The 27,971-nt window shown below is 38.1% G+C and overlaps 1 long non-coding RNA gene across 1 annotated transcript in view; it reads right to left on the reverse strand.

Moving 5' to 3' along the window:
- Positions 1-12,864: 12,864 nt before the first annotated feature.
- Positions 12,865-27,971, reverse strand: part of LOC125700418 (uncharacterized) — a 37,476-nt gene continuing 22,369 nt past the window's right edge. Inside the window, exons 3-4 of the long non-coding RNA XR_007379925.1 lie at positions 23,122-23,291; positions 12,865-17,078 (exon numbers count right to left, since the gene is read on the reverse strand). This is a non-coding gene — a long non-coding RNA (uncharacterized LOC125700418). The remainder of the gene's footprint in view (positions 17,079-23,121; positions 23,292-27,971) is intronic.

The following is a 27,971-nucleotide window of genomic DNA, read 5'->3' on the forward strand; positions in this document are numbered from 1 at the left end:
GCTGCTTCATGCCATGTTTTCAGACTTAGTATTCATTAAAAACTCTGCTAGACTATGTAACTTATTCAATTCATTTTGCAATTCTAGCAATTGTCTTACCTAAGAAAACTGTTCCTTATAATTAAAGCACTTGTTCTTATTTGGCACATTTCCCTCTGTAAGTTGAATTTAAAAGCTAAGAAGAGTTCCCTGTGGTATACATAGGTCTGGTATTTTTGGGTGGGGGAGAAGCAGGGTTGTGGGTTTTTTTTTTAATCTGAATGAGAAAGGTATAATCACCCATCACAAAATCATGTATTTTATCTCATCTGCACAACAAATTATAGGCCTGTAAAGCCCACTGCCACAAGATATTACCAGGATCAAGGTATCAGTGTTACACACAGATGGGTTGTATAACAACACTGAAAATGAGAACTTAATAATCACAGTAGTAGAACATAACCTTTTCTGGAAAGGAATTTTATGCAAGGAAGGCAAATTTCTCAGGTTGTAAACAATTTCAGTAAAAATTGGAAAATTCACAAGATCAAAACCTGTCCATGTAAAGCAACAGTTCTCAGCCCCATCTCTTACTTGTTTATCGTCAGCTGTCACTGCCCACAGAGCACACCTCCTCTGTTATTGCAACACAGCACGTGCTGAAGCCATGCATTCCTTCCTCCAGCTTCACTGCGAATTAAACAAATTATTATAGCAAAGAACTTTTGCTCAGGATAAAGAAATGACTGGAATCTCCATCAGAAATTAAAATCACTAAGTCAGTGGAAAGAAATTATTGACAGTACTGGGCTTTGGATCCAACCGTACAAGAATCTTCCCTTATATGTTACAAAATGCTAACTATTCTCCCCTGACACGTTTTCCTATTACTCTTCTCTCTATGATGCCTTATTACAATCTAGTGTCTCAACAGAAATTAGAGAACTGACCAAGTAAAATCAGGATCTCCTCATTAAAATAGTAAAATTGCCAGAATTCTCCCTTGTTCTAGGTTAATATTTCATTGTAGACAGGAGTATTTTACATACACAACAGCCATCCTGTGCAAACCTCTATATGTTGAATAACACACAGGTGTGCACGAGGGCAGTGTTTTTACTTAGCAAACTTGCAGTGTTATCAGTGAACAGATGTATACCAGAGAACTCCTTCAACTGGGAAACAACTGATTTTTATTTTTTTTTTAAACTCTATTAGTACAACATGGTGATGTATCAGTACTTGTATGTGTAAACAAATTAAATTAATGAGTTAATTGCAAAGAGACACAAAAGTTTGTAAAAACAAGTCAATTAAATCATAAACAGTCCAGAAATAAGTGTAATGCAATTAGTTTTCTAATAACTTCAATAAACAGGATCTTAATTACATGACAGGTCAAAACAAAAAAATTAATTGATATGAAGAAACTTTATGCTGCTATACTACAGAGCTGAGTTTAAAAAAAAAAAAAGATCTGTGTTAATGAGGTCAAAATACTGTTATCTAAGAATTTAATATTTTTAATAGACAACACCCCTTGTTCAAGCAGGGCCACCCAGGTTTTGAAGATCTCTAAGGAGGAGACTCCACAGCATCCCTGTTCTGCCTGTGCTCAGTAACCATCTGTATCATCCATCCATCAAAATGCTGTGAACTGTTGCCAACGCTTAACTCCTATATTGAGCAAGCAGTAATTCCGTCTAGGATTAAGGAATGCAACTCCAGTCCAGGCAGCATACGACAAAACCATTACTTGTCTGCTTTTTAGGTCCACGGATAATCTCTAATATTTATTCCTTTATTGAATCCACAGTCTGGTAAATTAATGATTAACTTTACAGGAAGAAGTTGCTAAGAGGATTTGCCTAAGAAGTATTTGCCTAAAGCTCCTACAGTGAAGTCTGAATGGGAAGAAAATACAGGAGGGAAAGTGTTCTCCTACCTAAGGTATTTACACAGTCCCATTATCATCCTACTTTGTGATAGATGATATTGAAAGTCTCCGTAGCAATAGTCAACTCCAAAAGCTAGAGAAATGTAATTACCACCTTAGAAACTGAAAGTAATCAAGACCAAGAACAACAAATGGCTGGTTTTACAACTTGGTTTCTTACACAGCAGGTAATCTACCAGGAAAACAACACTAGGAGAAATGGTATCCAAAGACATTCACGTTAAAGCCCGTATCTGTTGGCACTTCCCTGGAAGAGACAGCAGTAGGGTAAGGGTACTGCTAGCCAGGGCTGGCTGGGTAGTGGGGCAGCACAGAAGATGGAGAGGTTCAGTGATTTCACAATTTGTGTGTTAATGGAGTGAGATGGAGCAACATTGTAAGTAAAACCATTCAAGTTTTAATACCATTAGCAAGAGGTGCATCACGGGTACCTATATTTATCAACTTGAGGTCCAGTATAGATGAGTATTTACTATTCCAGTGACTTCTCATTGCATTTCTCCAGAAAAAACAGCCTTCTTACATTTTCTTTCCAGCGCTCCTATTACATACTTGCCATAAATCAGAGCATACACGTGTTATTTTTGTCCTTGCTTGACATTGAAGTTACTGCATATCTTTCAGTAGAGTTTAACTGAAAACAGCTATTCAGCAGTCTCTGTTGTTTTGAAGATGTTCCTTGATGGGGGGGAGCATGACTAATAGCATATACTTTTTAAGGTAAAGTAGTTTTTCCTACAGTTAACTCTAGCAGAATAAATAACAGCTCACTGAATTCCAACACCTCTCCCCACACACCTCGCCTGGCTCCCCCTTCCCCCAAAAAAGAAAAAGAAGAAGATGTAATAAGCAAATACATAAGAAATATTTGTAAATAAATTCCTGCAGCCTGATGTCCAAATACCCTCTGATAGCTCTCTCAGCAGCTTGACTTCCTCTTGCTGATACCAGCCAGGGGGCTGCCATGGAGAGCCCTGAACAAAGTGATGAACCCCACTTTCTGCCCTTCTGGTACTTTCCAAAAATCTGAAAGTAAAGCTTGAAATAAAATTGACTCTTTGCTCTCAGCAAGAAGTAATATTTATAAAATGTCCTGGTCAAACACAATAAAATCACACTGAGTTAGAAAATTGCTTTTGTAATTGATTCACTAGTTTTCATAGAAGAAAAGGCATTTCAGTAGCATTTTCATTAAGCTGCTTGTCTACACAACCGCCACCACTCCTCCTTCCAAATCTCTTTCTAAAAACATAGCCTCTTAGTCTGAAATAAGTAGTGCAACAAAAAACATGGTACATAGTGGCAAGTTGTGCTGTAAAAGGTCTGGACAGTGAGATTTTGAGAATCTGCTGTTATTCAGAACTGCCAAGCATAGCACAGAGGCAGCAGCCCACGTGTTTAGCACAGCAGGAATCACTAGCAGTGCAAGGCTCGTGCTGCTGGTGCCTTTGTGCTCCTCCTGTCCAGCATGCAGACAGCCCCCGCTCATCACTTCTACTACTGCTCAGGGACATCCCAGAAACCAGCAGGATAAAACAGCTGGGGCCCAGATTATTTTCAAGACTCACAATTATGTCAGTCAGAAACTTGTAAGACTTTAAATATCTAGTGGAAATAGTCTTAAAAGCTGCTGCACTTCCCATCATGTCTGAAAAGCATTCCTCAGTACGATGAGCCAGTGGCAAGTAGTCCACTCCCTTAAACCAGTTTGGTTTTTTTTCCCATGTCATTTTTAAGGTACCATGCTGATAGGACCAGGTCCACAAAAAACTTGGGCTGTACACATTATCATTACTCTTTAAATAAGAAAATATACTCCATCTATAATGATAGAGTTAAAATTCATCTACAGAAACTGGATCCTATACTAATACTACAAGAGGAACAGTAAAAAAGAAAAGCCAAAGTCTTACCTGATACAATATAGTGTTTTCCTTTTCTAAACCTAAATTCCCCCCTTCTTCCCTGAAAAGGGATAAGCCCTGTGAACAACCCACATCTCAAAATAGCATCAGGACTTCTGTGTTACCATCAAGTATTTAGAGTGAGGTATATTTATTTTCACATATTCTTCTGAGAAAAGCTACCGTGGCTAAATTAATATTCCTTAATGTGTTCCCATTGCCTTGCAGTCAAATTCCAGAGAACTCCCCCACTGAAGATCTTTTTCCCCTCCACCAGTTCATTGCCACTGCCTTGGCACTAACCGCTGTGTACATCTGCATTGCCTCAGCATCTGTACAGCATCCCCCAGTTTCTGAGCTCACAGAACAGAAGGGATGCAAAGATCGCCATGTATATACAGCTGTATTTGAGATGTCTATGTAATTACAGTATCCTCACCCATGATAGTAAAAGCAATTGCCAAAGCCAGCTAAGGCCACAAGGTCAGCCCTTCTGCTGTTTGGTCCCTGTGCCTGTGGTACAGCTTTGTGCTGCCACACAGCACACATTTTCTGTGCAAAATCTCAGAAACATGCAGCATGAGCTCACTTTTAAAATAGGATGCATACCTTGTACACAGATCTGCAGTGTAGTATCTCAGATTCTCAGTTCTAATTTAAACATCACAACAGAAAAATACTGTGTAAGGATCCCAAGAACCTTCATTAAAAATCAAACCTGGTTCCTACTGCCAGGTTTTAAATGCCAGCCTTGCATTTTATTTGAAACAGTTTCTTGAACAAAGGGCACTCTTCTTATTACACACACACGCACAAAAATTAACTTGATCTCACATGCTTTTATATATTGTAATTCATGGATTACTGAAATTCATAATTGAATAATATGTAGATGTCACCTAGAGGTACTAAGCCAATTCTCCTACTTGTAATTGCCTGACTAAATAAGAATGACACTAACTTTAGCATTTTCTCTCCGATTAAGACCACTATAGATTTGTGGTTGCCTCCACGTAATATAAATCAATAAAGAATAATTTTCAAGGCAGCAAATCAATCGTCAGTTCACAGACCCTAATACCCCTGTGCAGGATTTATCGAAAAAATGAATGGCAGCCTTGTTAGTGGATGTACAACATGCTTTGCAGGCACATAATGGTTTAAAGCCCAGACTACAGCTTATACTGCTGCACCTGCCAAATTCCTTAACTCTCCCCTTGCCTTTGCAAGAATGTGGAAATAGAAGAGAGGGAAACAGGTATCTTCATAGGAAGAAAGGAAATTTTAAATATATATTCACATTATGCTCTTCTGTGTTAGCATCTTGGTATCAGGATATTCCCATATCTTCTGTAACACTTAAATGGAAGCACATTACTAGGCAGAGTTTTGTAAAATGATTTGCTACTAGATAGAGTGCAGAATGATGCTTTAATGCAGTTGAACTGTCCGGAAAAGAACCTATGGAGAAAAAACATTTGAAAATGCTAACCTGATTAGATCTAAGCTTTTATATGCATATTCTTGTCCAAATAATTTATCTCACAGAAAGAAAAAAAAAAAAAAAAAAAAAAAAAAAGAATGAGATCAGACTCCTACATTTCTCTTCTTGTTTTATACGACACCGCACTGTTACAGGATACACTTCTGGATCTGATGGACCACTCCTGGATCCAAGTTAATGTCCATGTTTCCTCATACACCAAAATTTTTGGTCACTAAAACTATGTTACTTTGGTGCTAGAAGCAATATACCAAATGGTAAAGGGCTATGAACGCCAGCTTGACAGTCCCAGAACATGCAGTACTGGGGTTTATCTCATTCTTACTGGAGGTAAATGCATTCTGAAGACAATCAATGGAAACAGAAATTTACCACTATTCGAACTACAGGCACACTGGGTGTCAGGGCAGGAGGGAGATGGCAAAGATGACAAACTGCTTGACAGCAATTGCCCAAGGAAAGTCTAGCCCCACCTAAAGTTAGAGCTAAAATAAAAACCTTAAGATGCAAACGTGGAAAAGTGTCAAGAAAGAATTTCAAGTGATAGTTCAAAAATCTTTTACATGACAGTCAAGCCGCATCACAATAATCCACTCATGAATCACTAAGTACCAATGCCAATGCCACCTTTAAAAATGAGAAGGATTCAAACTTTCAAACTTTGTTCTATACAAAGAACAATGGTTGCTCTTTCTCACAAGGCAGTGGAAAGAAAAAGTAAAATAGAAGCTATAGATACAGAATTTTATGCAGAGAAGGCAAAAATTACACCTTATGCCAGACTGTTATGAAGAAAGAGCTTGTCATAAATTCAAACGAGGCTCATTCACTTAAACATAAAATAAAGGTTGAGTGCAACCTTCAAGCAAAGGAGACAGAAAATGTGCAGGCATTGTAATATCCACGCTTCCCCACAGCGCTGAGAAAATAGGACCTTAATTATGCAACATTGTTGTCACCTACAATGAGAACTAATGCTCCCCCACTGGTTTCTGAAAATCTATTCCATTCTCAATACAGTATCAAACCCACATTGCATACTCTAACTTCTCATCTTACTTCCAAGGTTAGGTTTTGTAGGTGTGTTGGTTTTTTATTTTATAGTGTGAATTTTGCATCTGTACTGGGAAATAAATAGAACTGAGGAAAAACAAGTATTCATTAATGCCTATTTCTCAAACAAATTGACCTGACTCAAAATTAATATCCTCCTTGCCCCACAGCCCCTGCCATTTCTGCTAATATTTTTCAATGGAATAGTCACGTACTATTTAAAACCACTTGGTAGATTCTTTTCATTAAGGTAAGGTTCTGTACACGTAATCTGAGAGAATGGAATATTTAAGAATTCTAAAAAAGAAGAACAGTAAGCTGTACTAGTAATCTGTCCTTTCTTGTCTTCCTCCCTTACTTAAGCCATTTACTTAAACTTCATTCCAATATCTCTTTTTTGCTCCTATTCCAGTGTTTGACTATCCCTGTAATCATTTCTTTTTCTCTTATTTCCAGCTTGATTAAACTGTATTGCATGGTCCATTGCTATTCATCCTTATCTCTTACATTTCTATGATGAATCTTGCTTCATCTTCTCTATAAATAAAGATTCCAGTGATTCTTTAATATGTTCTATTATGTCATATAAATAATACTCAGAGATTCTCCTACTGCTTTTCTTTTTAGGATTTCACTTTGCTTTTTTCTCCCATATTCTCATCATAAACCGAACAAGGAGAATATTCAATGTATCGACTAAATGCAGAGTTTGAAGTAACAGAAAACAAGAAGCACCAAACTTGATTTCTTCCTACAGATTTTGATTAGAGGAAAACTGTTCCAAGTCATTATTTCGTGAGGTGAAGCTTATCTCACTAATTGCACAAAAACTTGACAATAAATGCAAAGAAGTGGATGACTTTATGGTCACTGCTTTTACCAAACCAGCTGAGATCTCCTTTCCTACCGTAGCATTGAAACTCAATGGTGTTAAAACACAAGAATGAAGTCTGATGCCAATGACACACTACAACTTTCATATAGATTGCAATAAAGCATGAATGAAAATAGCACAGAACCAGTAATCATCTCACCAGAGTAAACATATAACCTTATATTTGTAGGGATAAATCTGTTGACGTAAACAACAGAAACGAGAACAACAAAGGGCATAGATACATACAACTGCACTGACCACCATGGCATAAGAAGTAGCAAACATGTCAACTGATAAATTATTCAGACAAAACTCAACAAAAATCTTGCATCTACATTAAACATTTCACTTCATGATATTGGTTTGAATTTGTTGTCTGTGCTGAATTAGGACTACTTAAAAAAACAATTTCCATCCAATCCCTTGGCTGATCTATGCCTCCCAGGAATTACCACCTCTCACGTCTCCTGCACCACACACAGTTTGCCTCCCAGCCAAGGATTACAGCACGTTACGCAGAATGAGTCCTCTTACTTTGTTTTGCAGTCTAACATGCCACAAATGCAGTTTTTCATTTCGGTTCCTCACTGCTTGTACAGTTGAGCAAATAAAACATTTTTATTTGGACCAAATTTACCTGAAATTTTCTTATTTCTTTTGCATTTATGTGATTTAACATCTTTGAAGAGAAAGAATAAAGGTGAAGAGTGTATTTTCTCAGATAAATTCTGAGAAGTTTTATGCAAGTTCAGAATTACTATCCACCACTCAACAATAATCATGCATCAAAAAAATTTAGCGAAGATGCCAGTAGCTAAAGTAACATGTTTACACCTTCACATGAAACCAATCACCACGCATTTCAGCATAAGCTGGTTTTGGATTGTGCTACCAGGTATATTCAGGAAGTGCCCTGCATTTTCAGAGCTAAGAAGCTCAGAGCATATCTCCATCTACCTACCCCAGGCCCAGCTTATGAGTTTGATTCCTGAAGCCAATTTCCATGGAGCCCCTAATTAACAGGACTCCACACAAAACGTTGGGTTCCTTTCAGCTCTAGCTCCTGTCTTTGCTATTAGAAAAATCTCATGCAACAGCAATCTAATTAGTCATCAATTACTGCTGGATGAGAGGAAAAGAGCCAAGATGCCCTTCACGTGGAAGGTATTCCTATTTCATCAAAATCACTGAGTAAAAAGAGAAAGAACAGCAAAGAGTATTGCTTTTGCATAGGGGAACTAAGAGGGCAAAGACTATGTGCCTAGTTCCTGTTTCATTTACAGTTGCTGAATGTCATTCAATACCTGCTTAACATAAAATGGAAGCACTCACTGCAGGGACTGTGAAATATTGAGCTGTTAAGTGAAAAAAAGGATTACAGCCTATTCCTCCTGCTCCCAAGGTTATGCTGTAAAAGAGTAATCTTACCTCTGCAAACCTGAAATGACCCAGAGCTGGTGCAAACCCTAGTCTGAGCTATTACCCAGGGAGGGTAAGGACTGAAAATGGTTGAAAGACAGATGAGGGGAAAGCATACTGAAACTCTCAGTCTTATGCTTCCCATCCCTCTTAACTCTTCTGCAAATCTAGCCCAGGAACCTTAAACTTTATAAAGCAGCATGGTTCATAAGAGCTAGCCACGCTCCATGCTCCCAGCACAGAATCAATCAATAGAACACCATTCTACTGATATCCCTGTAAATTAGGCTCTTTTTGTGTATCTCAGAGGGGTGGAGCACTTCCTAAGGCACACAGACTTTTGAAGCCCCATCTCTACTATACTCACACAGTCCAAACTCAGCAATTCTTGCCCTTAATAAAAGAATGACTTAAGCGTTTGCATGGGGCATTATCTATATGCCATTGCAGATGTTCCTTTTAATATCAGCTCTACAGTATATCTTAATCCATGCTCTTTCAAGCATGTTGTTACATTGGACACAACATCAAACAGTGTAGTAAATCCAGATGGCCAGATGCCTCGTTTAAAACGCAGTCAGTGTTCTACTTTAAGCAAGCTAGGTGCGCCTACAACTTTTCTGCTCTTATGGGGTCATCACTAACAGTAAACCAATTTAAATTTCTTACGCGTTTGCACTATTATTTAATACTTGATCATCCAAAATACGTCAGAAATGTGAGAACTGAAAGGAAGTCTCATCTGCAAAACAAAACTCAGTCCAAAGAAATTCGAGCTGACGTGGGATTTAAACTCATGAACAGGGAGAATAAGCTTCAGGGAGCTCTTTCTAGTAACTTCAGAATTGAATTTTGCCCTATATTGTTTATTTTAAGGCTTTTGTGCATATTCCCCTCTATAATTTGCACATCACCTTGTTCATTACTGAAATAGCATTTCAGTACATGTCTAATGGAAATAATTATTATAAATTGTTTAGAACTGTGAAGCATGTGGGACTGAGCTTTCATTTCAGCAGTAAGTCTATATAATCACACTGAGAGCTGCTCTAGAGACTTTTTATAAAGTAATCAAATTGTGAAACTTAGCAATGCAATCGATTTTCTTGTCAGAAGATCTACATCACTGCCTGGGATGCCAAATGGTTGATGAGAAATTCAGTCACCTACAAGCCTAGGAGCAATCACCCACCCACCAAAACACTCAAAGAGATAGGGGGGTCAGTTTTAAATGAGTTGCCTAATTACCTGCAATGCACTGGTACAGCAAAACAAGTGGCACTGAGGAACGCGTGCTGTATTCAACAGCTTCTCTTTTTCATTTCTTATTGATGCTTTTTCATTCTCAAATAAGGCTGCCTTCTTTCATGCCATGTCAGAAAAGACACATGATAATGTTGTAGCATTCAGTGAGGAGCTGCTTCATTAACAACTGAGTTATGTCACATCCTTTTATACCTTTCCATACGACTGCAACCACTTGACAAGACAGACCTTAACACAATGCATCAGCTGAAGTGTACAGAGAAATACTGCTTTCAGAAGCATGCTGTCATTACAGGATTTTTTCCTTTTTCTCTGCTCTGTAGGCTTTCCTTACTGAAGGCTGCACAGATCTTTCAAACGTGTCTTGGTTGGCCCCACGCTGACTCATACATCCTCGTATTACCTATTAATAAGTCATGTGGCACAGGATGGTTTGAAGTAAAATTGTGGATGGTACCACAGTACCGCACACTGTATTGTTATTCCTTCTTGGCTTTTTAAGCAATGTTTCCAAACACATAAAAGGCATGACAATACCCAGGGTTTCATATTGTGCCATTGTTTTATTTTCGTGTTTCCTATATAGTCTTCCACACATCACTTCATCTTTCCCTGTCTCAATTTTCCAGTCTGAAAAAACTGTATAATACATCACTTCTCAAGAATACTACAGGAATATACTAACTCTTAATTAAACAAATTAAGATTTTTTCTTAAAAAAAAGGGGACTCAAATGGACAAAATCAACAAGAGACTCCAAAAGACTCACACAAGTTCAACATATTGTTTTTAACAATTTATTTTTCTTTAATTGGATTTACTAGAAAACAAATTGTACTTGCTGTTGATTTTCAAACGTGTCCCAAAGACTAAGATCTGCAGGACCCATTCAGAACACTTGTGCTTTTAAACTCCAGTTAGGAAATTTAAAAGGTTTCTGCTTGCAACTAGGACCCTAAAATAAGTAAGAGAGAGAATTCCTTGAGAAGTTTAATGGCCCCACTCATTCTATAGAATGAGAAATACAAGTTCAACAGCTACAGCCATCCATATATGATCGGAATTTCTCCCTGTGGTAAACAGCTCCCCACATATATAGGAATACCTCCCTGTTAAAAAGTTATCAAAAGCAAAACACATTTACTTAGTAGTATTTTCTCCCTAACGAGCCACCAAAGATTTTAAAGCTCTTGTTTAGCAAAAGGCCTAAGAATATTTTCCCAAGTACCAGAAGTGAGCTTTCAAACAATGGGAAAGAGAAAAGAATGGCATTTTACGTATCTTTTAATTATCTCTGTTCTTGGAAGAAGGGCCAAGCGTGCTTCAGAACCTGAACTAACAGCTGGCTTAGCTCCAACTTGTGAGCTGTTCCCATTATCTCACTAACCACAGTGTACCTCGCACATACATGATGTACCTGAATTATGCACATACAGACTATAAAGACAAACACAATCCATCTTGTCTGACCTCCTGCCTGAGTAAGGTCCCAATACTTCCCCAAATAAGCATTCCTTGAACATCACTTCCAAACTTAAATTAAGATGCCAGAAAATACGACAGAGAATGGTGAGTTACTCAGGAGGTTAATTACCTGTACTGCTAAAGCAGTGCACCTTATTTCTAAGTCTGAGCGTGTATCTCATTATACATCTACACACTAGAATACAGAAACCATTGTTTTCTCATTCCTTAAATACACACTGATCAAATTCCTCTCCAGTCTGTTCATTGAATTATAGAATAGCTTGAGTTGGAAAGGACCTTAAAGATCATCAAGTTTCAAGCCCCTCGCAGGAGGCAAGGTTACTGACCACTAAATCAGGTGCTAGATCAGACTGCCCAGGTTCCCATCCATCCTGGCCTTGAACGCCTCCAGGGATGAGGCATCCACAACTTCCTTGGGCAGCCTGTGCCAATGTCACCACCCTGTCAATAAAGAATTTCTACCTAAGATCTAACTTAAATCTCCCCTCTTTTAGTTTAATGCCATTCCCCCTTGTTCAATCACTGTTACACTGCATGAAAAGTTGGCCTCACTCCCGTTTACAAAGGTCCCCTCACGTGCTAGAAAGCTGTAATTAAGTTTTTCTAGAGTGTTCTCTAAGCTGATCAAACCCAACTCTATCAGCTTTTCTTCATAGAAGTGCTCCAGCCCTCTAATCACCTTCACATCCTTCCTCTGAACCCTTTCCAAGAGATCTACATCATACTTATTCTGGCAACATCAGGCCTGGATGCAGCACTCCAGACAGAGCCTTACAAGGACAGAGTAAATGCTGGCAGGTCAAAAGGGATTGTCCTGTTCTGCATTGGTACAGCTTCACCTTGAGTGCAGTTCTGGGTGCCACAATATAAGGACTTAAAAGTACTAGAAAGCACCCAGAGGAGGGCTATGAAGATGGGGAACGGTCTAGAGAGCAAGATGTATAAGGAGCATCTGAGGTCCCTGGCTTCATTCAGCCCAGAGCAGAGGAGACTGAGGGGGGGCCTCAGGGCATCCTGCAGCTCACAGGGAACTGAGGGGCAGCTCTGAGACCTGTTCTCTATACCCCTCAATACCTGAGGGAACAGCATGGAGCTGAATCAGGGAAGGGTCAGGTTAGCTATTAGGAAAAGGTCCTGCACCAGAAGTAGTCAGGCATGGAAAGGGCTCCTCAGAGCAGTGGGCATGGCCCAAAGCAACCAGAGTTCAAGAGGCGTTTTGGACAATGCTCCTAGACATGGGATTTGATTTTTGGGTGGTCCTTTGTTGAGCCATTTGGACTAGATGATCCTTGTGAGTATCCTCCAACTCAGGATACTCTGTGATTCTATTATATGATCCTTCTGAACATCACTTATACATTCAAGATAGAACAGTAAAAGGTGCAAGAGGTAAACTGATGAGTTTGCTGAAACTCACCCATCTTAAGAATGTATAAATTTAGAGAAAACTGAACAAGTTTCTCCAACTATTGTATATCTCTCTCCATATTCTCTTCATCATTAGGAGATATGACCAGTGAACTACAAATTTAGTCAGTCTCTATAAAAACACGACTGCATTAAAAGATACTTATTCCAGACTTGCAAAATCTTGTTCAACAAGAAAACAACTTTTGTGAAGACTGAGGTATTTCCTGCCTCAGAATTACTGTTCAGCACAAAGAAAACTTTCAGGTTTTTTCTTTACTACTTTTATTACATCTTTCTCTCTCATTCTCTCATTTAAATAAAAGCCCTGGAAACCTATGGTTTCATAGATTGCCCACAACCCACAATTTATGGATGCTACTTGCAACCTTCAAAAGCTTTTAAAAATAGTACTGGATCTATTATTGTGAATTACAGTAATTGCAGCAAAGATTTAAGAGGCACTTTGAGAAATTTCAATTTCATGGTATGTTTCTGAACCCTTCCTCTGCATCTGAGGGAAAACACAGTTATTTTTCTGAAAGAGCTTTTCTTCTCTTTTGATATAAAGTTTCAATTGAAACTTCAGTAACAAAATTTCTCATACGGAAAAAAATGCTGGGTTTCCAATTCCAGTTGCAAAAGAGTCAAAGATGGTATAAGACTCCAGCCTAACCTCAGTCCTCAGAGTACAAAAAGAAAATCAACCCCCAAAAGGAGAGCACAGCCTTTGGGATTTCTATGCTCTCTAGTCACCTACGAGTTTCATATTCTGATGTTTTGAGCTGAAGGATCTGATAAGATAAATATATTCTCAAACAAATAATCAGAACTGAACTCCAAACTATGGTATTCATGTGAACGCTAGCAGATTTGGACTAAGTTCATCGGTACATAGAAATGGAAAAAATACTTCATGATCTCTCCACGTTTCCTTACACAGACTGCCTATTCTGCAGTTAAAACACCCAACAGATTAGTGCACTGGAGAGGACAAGAACCGTGTGAAAAATCAAGTAACCAAAGTAACCAAAGAGGTCAAGGAGGTCCATTATTTGGCTTTTTCTTTCCAGATTGCAGCTTTTGCTATCTTGATTCTAAAATCGTCACTAGTCTGTATCACCCCAAACAGACAAGAGCTAAACCTGCTGCAAGACAAAGGAGAAGCAAAGTCTCATAAAGAGTTTGTCCTTAATGAGCTGAGAGGAGACCTAATGGAAAGGATCAGCTCACAAGGACAGAAGGAGCTTTGATACCAAGGCCTTCAACTTGCAGATTGTTTTCCAATGATTTCCAGACCTCACAGTGATTTCTTTCTCCATAAAATAACAAAGAAAGAAAAATAGAAAAAGGAAAAAAAGGAAAACTGTTGTTCTAGTTGTAGTTAATGTAGAAGCAGATTTTATGACCTAAACTCTTTCTCATGGTTTTCATGTGCTTATTCCAATAACTAGATGCAAGATTAAATTTTTAGCTGATGAAACTGTAATTGCTTGATATGCTAGTTTCCCTCACGTGGATTGCATTCTCTGCAATTTGTGCCCATTACATTCTTCTAGAACATCCTATAAGCATAACTTCATAAAATTTTATAGACAATCTCCTAAAATTGCCCCCCTATGTACATGCAAGAAATTTTTTGTCAGCACGATGTAGTCATTTACAGCTTCAGATGCCGCCCAGATGGATTCCCTTAACCTCAGTTCAGACCACCTATTTATTGAAGGTGTGATGTTACTCGGTTTCAAAGAGAGTAGAACTTCTTGCTCCCCCCCCCACACCCCCAACACATAAAATATGGAATTAATCAAAACCATTAGTTTTTTTTTATGTAACCATAATGGCAGCAACAGAGGTATCTTGTCCTCAAAATACAGTAACTTCTAGGAGGAAAAGAAATGATCAGTAATATCATTGGCTTTGACTTCTGATTTGTCTGCTACTTGCAAGGCAGTTTCATGGATGCCTCATCAAGTTTTAAATTATAGGTATGGGAGCAATCATGTTGTTCAGATACTGGGAAGATTAGCTATTACCACAGGAATAGGAAATGAATCAAAGTTTCCTTCCTTCCCCTTCTCTCACCTCCAACCTTCTCATACTACAGATATTATCAATGCTCAAGTTTGGATGAGCAGCTTGCAGAGACTTGCTTAATACCCATCTTCAAATGATTGATTCAGACAGCTGCTTTACTGATCAGGCTCCAGCACAGCTGTGTTGGTCAGCATTACACTTGGTCCTATGTTTCCAGCAATTTTTGAAGCACTCTATCAGTTTTGCACTGCCATGGATCTGAACTATCTCCCTTGTCTGAAATTGACAGCTCCTGAAAGGAGGACTGAAGTAGAAGAGATGCTAAACCTCTAACTTGCCTCCTCAGAATAAACAAATGCCAGTCCCTTTGGATTAAATGGAGAGTTACTATTTTCACAGACACATGAATCCAAATACAAAACAACAACAAAAGCACAACCAAAACCAAACAACAACCCCACAACTGCAATCCCCCAAGAGGATAATGAATGCTAATGAAGCATGCATTGCCACAGGGACTGAATGGGAACAAAGCGGTCAAAATGTGGTGCAGAAAGCAGAAAGAAAATAGAGGCTTAAGACAAAATATTTTCTTGAACAGTAAATGCAAAGAGTCTATCATACATACACCAAATGTCAATAGCACATGTAATTTTTAGTTAGAACAGCACAATTACAGCAGAGAAAAGGGATTCCTTCCTCACTCTCAACGCTCCCTAATTTCTTTGAACGTCAAGACAGTAGCAAAACTTGCCTGTTTTAGAGGTTATATATGCAGAATTAATAGAGGCAGCCCAGCTCAGACTCTAAGGCATGTCAGTTCCCCAAATACACTTCTTGTACTGCAGTGATCTATTTCAGTATTTGCTGGAGCATGGCAGGGGTTGTTGAATAAGCTCTTTCTGAAAAGCCTCTATTAATGAAGTACATTTTTCCTAAGGTTTTTTCCCCCACTGTTCTCCTAATGAAAAGATAACTACATGGCCCACATAGTGTAAATAACAATAAGTGCTTCTACTTTGTTTTTTACGGCTCAGATTCATGCCCATTTTGACAGTGAGAGGCAAGCTCATTCTGTCCAGTGATATTTTATTATTTTAATTTCTCCAAATACCGTGGATTTCATATTTTAACATTCAGTAAATAGTTCTTACAGGGAACAGATGCTCAATCAATAAGTCCCCATAGGAAGAAGGATCTGGAATCCTCTCCTCTGACTGGTATTAGCTTAAGCTACAGCACAAATCCAGTATTACCAAAGCAGATTTTTTGCCAGGTTACCTAACAATGGGGTGTGTAGTCTGAAAGCTGCAACAACACTTAGCAAGTGGTATATGACATTTGATTCCTTCAGCAATATCCCCCACTAACACATGTTTGGCTTTCAATGGCCCTACTCCTTCCTTGTTAGCAATATACTGTAGAGCCTGGAGCAACACACTACAGTTCAGAAGCCAGCCAACTATCACTGCTTTACAAAACAATTCTGTTGCTGAATCAATATTTTTATGGCCTCCAGCTACTAGAAATGTCAGTATTTTTAGAGCTGCCAAAGCAGTGAAATGTCATTTTCAAATCAAGGCCTAGATGATGATCTCCATTACATTTGTATAATTGGATGTCAGCAGAATCACTCAGGATTTGCAGATGAAACTGCTTAAAATACAGTCTCCTCACCCTATTTATTTTTTAACTATTTTTAGATCACCTCATCTTGAGGAAAGGCAGGTAGCCACAGACCTGACTCTATTAAGACAGCTGTTACAGCTTCTTAATTCTTCTCTGACCAGCTTCCTTGCAAGCTGTCAAACTTCTGCTGCAGCAGTGGCTTGAAACATCATCAAAGGAGCAGATGTGTGCCTCAGCTGGTAAGCTGACCAGATACTCTTCCCAACCGACTCAGTGCTCCTTTTGATCATACTGCTTAGCTTCCATTCCGTCATTTTCTCCTCTTTCTGTAATATTAGCCAAGTTTGTGGCAGTGATTTTCCCAATATGACTCCAGAGAACAAACTCCTTACTTACAAGTTCATTTTTCATAAATGCAGACTTTTTCTTCATTTTCTACTTCATAACATGACTGCATACTTGCACAGGAAAGAAGCATATTTTAAATGACTCTGTAGTTGCTGGAAGCAGGGAAGTGGCCATAGGTTAGCCAACAGAGAAAATCATCAGAAAAGCCTAAAAGGAAGACAGAAATAAAAGAAATTACTCATTCCCTTTTACCTTTCTTTTTTTCCCCACCTGACTACACCCCCCTACTTATCATCATAAAGAGCAGTGGAAAGGGAATAACATGTGCCATAAAGGAACCCCTGAATAGCGCAAAGGCCAGACACAGGCAAATCAAACAAGCAGCTGTCAGTCTCCCAGGTCAGAAGATAACCAACATCTGAAGAGAGTTAGTTAATATTTTTGGTGCATGACCATGCTCTTAAGTTTTAATTGGTGGCAAGTGAGCAACCAAAGAATTGTAAGTGGAATTTCATTTATCTGTATACAGCAGATCAATATTCACTCAGCATGCAACAACTCCTTGCATCTCAAAGGGATAAAATAAATTGTCAGTCAGCAGCATGCTTTTGTTGTTGTTGGAATTTTTCTAGCTAAATTATTCACCTTCTCAAAAGGCAATCTGATAAATGTTTATTTCTTCATAATGCATTCTAACAACTGCTGATTTGTGACACTTGCAGCGAACAGAATTGAAATTCAGAGCAGGGCTCTAGGCAAATGCTAGGCAGTACAAACAAGAAAGGGCTGCAAGAATTTTTTTCTCCACTTCAGATATTGCAATGGCCTCCTATGGTATAAGGGGCACTAATTGAATTTAAGAGATTTAATAAGTGAGAAATTCTCCCGCTCACTTCATATCACAATGAAAGCCAATTCAACGGTATTGGCAGCAGCAGCAGCACCAGAACAGCACATAAGTGCCAATTTCACAGCCAAGCAGAAGAGATTGTGGAGCTATAAAGTTCACTGACAAATGTTAGCTGAGGGCAGTCCTGCATAGCAATGGTCAAAGTTTCGCATACTCTCTCCTGAAGAGGGTACAAAATCAGAGCACTTTTTTTGCCAATAACAGCTCTTGATGGTGTCATTTCACGTCACAGAAGAACATTTGGATTTTACTCATCCCTTAGCAAGAGATTTAACTGCATACATCAATGGCGCGCTACAAATTCTGAAATCACACAGAGCTTGGAAACATAGATAATTACAAATATAATTTCTCCATTAAAGCATTTCAGATTCTTCAATATTACCACCTCATGAGTCTAACTCAGTTTTTACTAAAACACATGATCCTCTGTATCAGTTTTCAGTTTCAGAGCCGAAAAGCATAATGCAGATGAAAATGCATAATTCATATAACAAAGAGCCCATAAAGACACATACCTGCAAACTTGCTATCAGTATGACCACTGTGACAATTTGACTTCAATACAAAGAGCTAAAATTTGCAGTGTGCTCAGAACCATGACAGAATCACAGGTATGATTCAGTGTGCCAGCTAACAAGACAACTTTAGAAGATCAGAGGGGAAGATTCTCAATAATATGGCAATGCAGAATGCTCAGCCAGAGAAGTTGATTATTTTGTAATGTTTTATCATCTTTGTTGAAAGGAACATTACAGATAGAAGAAATTCCATGAGGAAGTACTGCGTCTCACTACACACTTTCCATGATGAGATATGTAGTACAGATTCTGCACAGAAGGCCTCCAAACTGAACAGTATGGCAGTTACTGTCAACTGGCAGAAAAAGTAGGAAAAACAATACAACTCTTAGTAAAGAAGAAATACGAACAACATAATAAGAGATAGGAAAAAGAAAAGCTGCTGAGTAGCACAAGATATGAAGAGGATAAAACACAAAACAGGAAGCTGGTGAAGCATAAAAATGGAGGTCATCTAATGAAAAGATAAGCAGGATGCTCAGAGCAGTTGCATTTTCATGCACGCTGGAAGAAGGCAATATGTTTTTGAAAGCAATTTGCAAGCATGCAGCAGTAATCTACATAGTAAATTATGAGAACATGTATGAGAGTCCAAGAAGTAGAGAATCAAAAGTGTAAACAAACATATACTGACTGCCCAGTTTTCAGTGGGGAATGTTTCTCATCTGATTCAAATGCTGCTGAGTTCACCTTATACCAGAGGGAAAATAAACATAAGGAGCAGAAAACTCCACAGGAGGAAGAAAAAACCCTGCTGAACATGGATTAATCTCTAACAATTATTTTAAAAGACAGGCAGAAAAATACAAATTGCACATCGACTGTAATTTATGTTAAATGCAGCTGTAAGTGCTGCACACAATATGCCCGCATCCTCTGAAACAAAAAAGGGGAAATATAACAGATGTTGCTGCTGTAAAACATTAAGCAATATGACTCCTCTTTTTTTCTGTTTATTTAGAAAAACAGGAGAAATGAGCACAAAAGACTTAAATTCATAAAATATTAAATATCTCACTTAGTTGATTCCGTATGTGACAACCTTTCCTGCTGTGTATCTCACAGCGTAAGAGTAAGCATAAGTATTAGTGTAAAGTGATATTAGTGCAAAGTGATATTAGTGTAAAACATGTAACTTCAACACTTTCAGAAAATTTCATGCTACTGAACTTGCAGTGATAGCCTCAAAGAACCTTCTAAGGTTTTGCTATACTGGGGAGGTAAGAGAGATAGACTAAGTCTCTCAGATATTTGGGGAAAATATCTTGAGGCTTTCCAAGTCAGATATTTGCTAACTGAAGAACTTCAACTGTCCCAGGAGATTCCATGGAAGAACTTCGGAAATAAGATAGCAGTTATATTCCTTTCTTATCTGACTGCTGGTGAGATAATCACAGTGCTGGCAGGTACACTGCAGCAAGTTCTAAAAGACATCATGGAGATATAATTCCTGCCAGACCTCCCTTGTCCCTCGCCTAAAAACATCCAGCCCATTTTATTCTTCTAAGACAAGTCTAATTGAGACAGAGCAAGGATCACAAAGAGGTGGTTTGTGGTCAGTCAATGAAAAATAGCTGCAAAAGATGAAAGAAAGCAGAAAAGCGTGAAAAACAGGAACTACACATGCATAAAGCCTAGGTCACATTGCAGCAACGTCCAGGGAGACAGACTCCACTTAGGTAGGAGCGTGGTTTTTGTTCGTAATGAACATACTGAATAATTGTTCAGTGGGTTTTGTTTGGTTTGTTTTAATCCTCCCACTGTTGCTCTGATTAGTGTTGTTTGCTATTTCATTTCATTATCTTGAAGTTATCTTCGCAGAGCAAAGATTCCCTTGTGGATTCACTTTATTTCATTGCTTACTCATCACTGACTACAGTGACAGAACATAAAAAGATGTTAGATACTGTGGGATCAGATTCTGCTCTCATCTTTCTGAGGAGTTACAGGGCAAGGAGAAATCAAGAAACCCTATTTTCCATTTATGTGCTCCTCCAAACCTCAGACTATTTTAAAAGAGGAATTTGAAGGTTGCCTCATATTCACTCCTCCGATATTCTGCTTTCACTGAACTGGAGCTATCAAGAAAACCTTTGTAGCATTACATTTGCACCATTCAGCAAAACCTAGAAAGGGCTCAAAGTAATTTCAGACATAAGTTTCCACTTTTTTTTTTTTTTTTAAACAAAACACCCAAAACAAATGTAATTCCTGTCTGCTGCCTATGCATCCTCCCTCCCCACTGAGTCAGTGCACTGTGATGCTAATGCCAGTAACATTCAGACAGAGATCAAGCAATGCAACCAGCTCTAGCTCAACTCTTTCAACTTGAAATTTTACTTGGCTGCACATACTACTGTCTGAGAAACAAAAAGCCATTTGTTCTCTAATAAGAAGTGCTTTTAGATAGAATTGGAACTACCTCAGATTCAGGCAGTGAAGGAAGGATGTTAATCCAACTACAGATAGGAAAGAGTAAAAATCTGTTAGCAATTCAGAGATGCAGGTCATCTCAGAGACATGCACGTTCAGCAATAAAGTTATGTTTCATACATGTGTAGCTGTAAAGACATGACTTAACCAACAGTCATTCTTTACTGTCTGGTGCTGCAGAATCCAGTTTACCTAATTTTGATGCTAGTGACGATGCCAAGTTTGGCAAGAGATGTGTTACTGGTCTGAGCACCCACTTCATAACAGAGGTGTTAAAATCTGGTACCCAAATTTCAAAGCCAGTTTCCAGTCATCATTCTTAACTGTTCAAGGTTCATGCAGACATGTTTCATGTACCTGTATCACCTCCTTTCTGTCTCTGATGGATTTACTGGGATTAAGAAACAGTTTCCAACCTGACATGACAAATGAAGCAAGAGTTCACTTGTATGAAGTAATAGAGGCCAAGGATGAGTACCCTGCTTTCCCCTCCATCTGCATACATTTACCACTGCTGTCAGCACGATTAGATTTTAGGACTGGCTAATGACTTCAAGTCACAAACTGAAATGGTTTTACAGAAAATACTTTTAGCATCAAAAAACACCTACAGATAAGAAGAGCCTTCAGAAAATCCTATGTTAACACAAGTATTTTAGTAAATAAATTAACAAAACTATCAAGTTCTGCAATGACTTCAAATGACTACAGAAAGCAGCTAAGTGAAATACTAAATAATTACTGGAGATAAATATTAATTGTATTTGTAAATTGTAAATTTATAAATATCTGAATATACCTGAACATTGAAGAGTCACAGGAAATTTGTGGAAGGTTCTGCCTACTTAATGTTTTACTTTTGGTGTCATTTTTTTTATATTCTCTAGCAAAAGTAATAATATTTTATTATTATATGTTTATATGTTAAACTAAGCACAGGTAATATCTCACACCAGCTTTTCCAATACTAGATTCATACTGTCACCAAACTAAATAGATAAATAGCACTTTCCTCTACATAAAAACAAAATTTAATGAGTGAAATCTTAGTAGACTGATACTGAACATATCTGGTACCCAGAAGTCTCCCTCCCGCACTACACAGAACAGCTGTGAACAGCTAAACACAGGAATGAGCCTCCTGAAATGTGAGGACAAAACATAGCGTTTCCCTTCTCGTTACACCTGACTTAAGTTAACTGACAGAGAATAATGTAGCTTGAAGCCTCACTTTCTATGAAGCCCTGAATCACTGAAGAGGGAACATTTGATTTTTGGATACTCAGAACACCAAATAAAGCGTACAACTCCCTGGTTGTTATGAAAGTTGCACGTAGATACCCAGAACCATTGTTCTGATCACCACTTCTCTGTATTTTAACAATGAAGACCTTAAGGTTTTGGGAAAGAGCTCACTGACAGTGAAGTCAATGAATAGGCAAATATCTATTCGCACACGCAGCTCTGTTGACTTCAGAGAGACTGCTCATCTGTGAAGCAATTCTACAGCCACCGCGAATATAAGGCCATCAATATCCTACATTTCTTCTCTGCCACTGAAGTTTAACCTATCGCCAATGGCAACCCCAATTACATGAATTAAGCTTAAGGTAAGATATACGACCTTATTACTGCAATGTTACCTCCATGTCTTACCATGGAGAGAATTACAGCTTTCCTTGCAACGTACAACCAAGTGCTACGAAACTGTATTCATCCATGCCATGCTGCTCTTATTGGTATGAATGCTTACGAAGAGCCAGTACACTTAGAGCAAACCTATCCCTAAATGAAGAAACATATCAACCCACGCTTCAAAGCACAGCCTGTACCCTCTGATTCACTGCCTGCTCTCCCTTTGCTACCATGTAACAGCAGAAACCTGGCTTCTAAATCAACTGCTGAAACAATCATGGCCTCATGCAGCAGCGAGAGTCTGAGGGAGCCAGCGCTCCCCCTAGAAATCCAGTCAATTAAATTCTGCCCGGAAGGGATCTAATCTAATATCAAAGATGCTGCCATAAGGGTAAGTTCCCTGGAGCAGAGGGTTAATGATTTAGAGCATGTCGGGCTGGCCTGAAGCATGGGAAATGAAGCTGCATCTAACTAAATAAATAAATACATAGGGAAACAACCAAACTAAATACTTGCAGAAATTACAACAACAACAACAAAAATTTCCATGGAGACAAGCTGCAGTAATTGGCACCCACAGTAATTGGGATATTCAATTTTATTTTTTTTTAATCTCACCTTAAAGCCTGAATATTTGATTTCCCAATATCACTGAAACACCACACATCTTGAAGATAATGCTGATACTCACTGAAAATCCCAAACATAAATCAGTCATCTCTGGAAGTAACAGCAGCCCCTGCTAGACATGGGTGAAGGTGGCTCATTTTGAGCTTTTGTTCTGTTGGCGTTCTTTTTGGTTCCTCCTTTCAAAATGGAAGCTGAATGTTGAATGTCTTCTTAGCAGATTGTAGACCTTCCCTAAACATACACAGTATCATCAGTGTTAAAATTCAAGAATTCTCATTGCCCCTGAAATCAGAGCAACAAAGGTACCTGGTGATACTGAGATGAAATTCTCTTGAATGTAAGGCTCCAGACCCATCTGTGCAACTAAATGCATATCTAAAGCACATCTAAGAGTCCAAACATGTCCAATCCCAAATTCACTCTCTTCTGTGATTATTATTACTATTCCCAGATTATCTTCATGTTTGACTCACCACAAGAGCCAGACAGACAGCTATTTTTCAAACACATTCAGTAATGTAAGCAAAAAAAAAAAATCGATAAAAATTTCTATGTAAAAGCTACTATGTGACAACAATTGTTGGTCACTATTATTCTGTTACTTGGATTATTTCTAAAGCAAACTTTTCTGTCTGCCCAGAAGGACAGAAAACTGTATCTGAAAATATCCAGCCCTGCTAGTATCTAATGATGTGATCTAACCCTGTTTGGATATCTCCTTGTGAACCACAGCTAAGCAACTTCTAGAGAAACACCAGTTGATGGGCTTAGAATCGCTGAAGTTCAGGTTGCATTTAAAGAGGCAGAAAAGTCATTGTTACAATTTAGGTTCTGGACAAGATCTCATCATGATCTGAGACCTTATACAAATCACTCTCCTGGTGTTCTAGTTCCCCATTTAAAAGACGAAGACTGAAAGGTAGCATCAAGGTATTTTTACCCCAAAGATAGATTTGAGAACACCAGTTACCTGGGGTAATAAATAAATAAATCACAGGACTACTGGTATAACAATAAGCATCAGTCCTCCATAGCTACCCAATCCAGTGTTTGAAGTTCACAGAGTTGGCAAGACTCATCATCTCGCAATTCCATCACTCATTCAAGCACCACGTATCACCACAGCTACTTTCTGTTCTCTTTGTTCCAAGCTCAGCTGCTACATTAAGAGATCTGTCAGTTTGGCCCCCCAGAACAAGAACACAATCCTCTTTCTTTCCCTACATGCAAAGATGTTGTGTACCTAACAATATGTTTTAGCCACAGTTCCCCCACTGTATCAAGAACCAATCTGTATGATTGAATTGATTCTTCAAGCAGTAGGAAGACCACAGTGTACATGTGGTTTATGTGTTTTCAATACACCAGTAACAGAAGCAACAGCCAAAGAAACAGGAGGGAGGGCAGAACTACTTTGGAAGATAACAAGAAGAATAACTAATGCTATTAATAGCCATTCAAAGATCATATGAAGAAATGATATCATGCAAAAATACACTTAAAAATGAATGATTTGTTATATTATAATGATTTTTATTTATATGAAATCTCTACCACATAACCTTTAAATATATTTGACTAGGAGCATGAAGAAAATAATAAAAACATTGCATAGTTAGGAACACGGCTATCAGCTGCTTTGTTGGCCTCATGGTAGCTGAATTATGTTACATTTAATAATAGAAGTGAACACTTCATTTCCAGGATCATTAGCAGGTAACTAAAAGCACTCTAGGCAGAAGCAGGTTCATGTTCACAGGCATAACATGAGGCCATTTTGCCTTTTTAGTTCTATCATCTATTCACAAGAGTCTTGAATGCTCTTTTGGTCAAAAAAATATATTTATGAAATTGTGACTCAATTCACAAAAAAACCTTGCTTTATGAACTCACCATGTTGCAATTATTAGGAAGATCGTTACTTTTATTTAGCCTCTATTATCTCAGAATCATAACTCTCCAAGACTGATGAGCAAACACGTGCCTTCCTTGTGGCCAAGAGCTGAGACACCATACTTTGGGAAGCTTCCAGTAGGACGAGGCCCTGAACCTTTGGTCTCCATGAAGTGAGCAAATAGCTTATTTTTGCACAAAATATATTTGTAAAAAGTTTATCAGATAATTACTATTAAAAAATCCCTGGTGATCAAAGATAGGGCTGACTCCTCTCTCTTCCTGACCAAGAGCCTCAGCAGACAAAAAAGAGAACAAAGTTTTAGATACTGTGAGAATGTCTCACATGAGAATTAATCAGTTCTAAGCTGTTTAGGTGAATGAATACAATAATGATGGACACAGCCCAGAAAAACAGAAGTCAAAACAGCAACAGCACAACCAAGTGTATGGATGCTCATTACCATGGCAACTAAACAGTATAAAACAGAAAGCATATATGTTAGCAAGGGACCTTAGAAATTAAAAGGAGAAATGCTAAAATACAACCAAAACTCTTGTAACAAATGCCCATTCAACATCTCTAAGTACATCAACATGTACATCGCCAGCATCTGCATCATACAGAAAAATGGTGTTCAAGTTTTGCTTTTATTGGGCATGGTACAAATGAAGTCAAAAATTTCTGAACTATCGATGAGTAACTATATGTATTTACAAAAATATTATAAATACAAATTATCTGAGACAATATTGGGCCTCAATAACCACGAAAACTCCTCCCATTCACTGATATCTTATTGTCACACTGTCATCTAATACTCCAGATAATAAAAAAAGTCTTGCAAAAATCTGTATTTAGTGTTAACCACGCATCACATAGAAGATTAAGGTCTAATTAAATTTTTTACTCTCCATGCACTAAGTTGGAAGAGTTCTACACATGGCAATTGATGCTGCTATAAAGTGTCAGTGTGAAGAAAAGGCGCTGGTGAGCTTACTAGGATATGGCAATCTAAATCACCTCCAGGTACTTCCACACCCAGCCCATTACTCACTCTGGTTTTTGTACCTCAGCTCAGTCAGATATTTAATTTTTTGAAGGTAGTCAAATGGGCAGCACTTCTATTATCTCATCTTTTGAAGAAAGAGAGATAAGCAGCAGTGGCAGCCAAGGGTTCTTCACTTTTAAGTACTGCTCTGAGTAGGATATTTAATTTTGGCAGTCATACTGTAAGCTCATTTCTTTTAAAAAAATTCCTAGGGGAACAAGCTGAAATACTACCTGAAATAGTAACCTTTCATCCTTAAGGTCAAAGGAAAAACAGTTCTTGTAAGCTCAGTAAGAACCTCTCTCTGATGTATATGAATGAAAGCCAAAGGAAAAAAAAAAAAAAGCCCTACCTCCTATATAAACATCTCAAAAGTAAATAAAACCCTTGAAGGGGAATGACACAGAGCTAAGTGAAATTGCAGAAAGATAAATTATCTCAGGAAGCCAGATTTACTCCTGTGCAGTAAGACAGTAGCAGGACAAAAGAAGACTGGAAATCATGACAGGTTTTAATAAATCAGAAACAGGATGAACACTCTGACCCACCAACTGTGCCTTCTTCCTCCAAAAACATGTTTCTGAAAAAAGTATTACCATTGGAAACTGTAATTTATTAACTGTTCTACACCATTTAGATTATGATGCTTTTGACAGGGTTAAAGGTGTTTATTTCAAACTGGCAAAGCAGATTAAGATCTCACTTGCATTAGAAGCATATGAGAAAGAAGCAGAATTATAAAATTCAGCAGAAGTACAAATAAGATTGAGCCATTAGACCCAATTTTTAAGGCCAAAATAAGCTTATCTTGATTGAATTACAATGCTAACAGAATGCCATATTTGGAGGAATTACGGTCAATTTAAAGGCAACCGATTTAAAAAAGGAAACAAAATCACAAATCACACAGCTCTCTGCTGCAGCTTCTCTTTCTTTCAACGCTGTTTTTCCTTTACATACTATTTGATAATAGCCAGACTCACCCTTACAAATGCAGGCTAGGTACATCCTACCTATAGGCATCTTTCAAGTAGTTGTTTTATTCTTCTTGACGGAAGTTTCAAAAGCTGTCATCTGACAGTTTGTTCAGGTTTTTTTTGTTGTTGTTGTTTGTTGTTTTTTTTTTTTTTTTTTTTAACCAAAAATGGCAGTGATCTGATGGCATTTCTACTAAGCAGCTGTAAGCATCGTTTTGATACACGTCATACAGACTCCATTCCATTCACTCCAGCACACTGAGGATTAAGAACCAGCACCAGCAAAAGTCACTCCAAAAGCTGCATGCAGGTAGATGTCCTCAAAGAGCACTAACTTTCTTGGGCATTTCTCAGCTTCAGAATGAGACTTCAGTTTGGTGAGAAAGTCACACAACACAAGGATCAAGACCTCATTTTTCCTCCTGTTTTAGCCTTCTCTCACACTGCTTTAAGAAGTCTCAAAATTTTCTCATCATAAGATATTAATATATTGAAATGTGTTCTGTTTGCAAAGCTAATATTTTACTATTAAGTGTCCTGAAGGGTAGGTGGCATTGCATGACAAAATCTAGTTCAACTCTGGTCAGATTCATGATACGAGAAGATTGAAACAAAAACAGTTCCTTTCAGTTTCAACTGAAACTGTGACAAAGCCGGTTTATCAAATGCAACAAACCCATCTATCACCTTCTAATTGGAAGTCTTTCTGCCAGCATGCTTGGTGCCTCAATAATCTGTACACAGCTTAATAAGAAAGTTAATAAATTATGCAGAAGAACTAATTATACCTATTTGTCAAAAGATGAGATAGTTAAACTCAGGATTTAAATAGCAATAAATGAGTATTCTATCCTAATTACTTTGACCTAAAATTTGATAGGAAGGGAAACAAGAAGCAGAAATTTTTCTGACTGATCTCTGAACAGTAGGAGCTATGACCATACAGGAAATACAAGACCAAAAGGGCTTCTGTTTCATGAAACACTGGA

The sequence above is a fragment of the Lagopus muta genome, chromosome 14 (genome assembly GCF_023343835.1).
Source record: "Lagopus muta isolate bLagMut1 chromosome 14, bLagMut1 primary, whole genome shotgun sequence".
NCBI lineage: Eukaryota > Metazoa > Chordata > Aves > Galliformes > Phasianidae > Lagopus > Lagopus muta.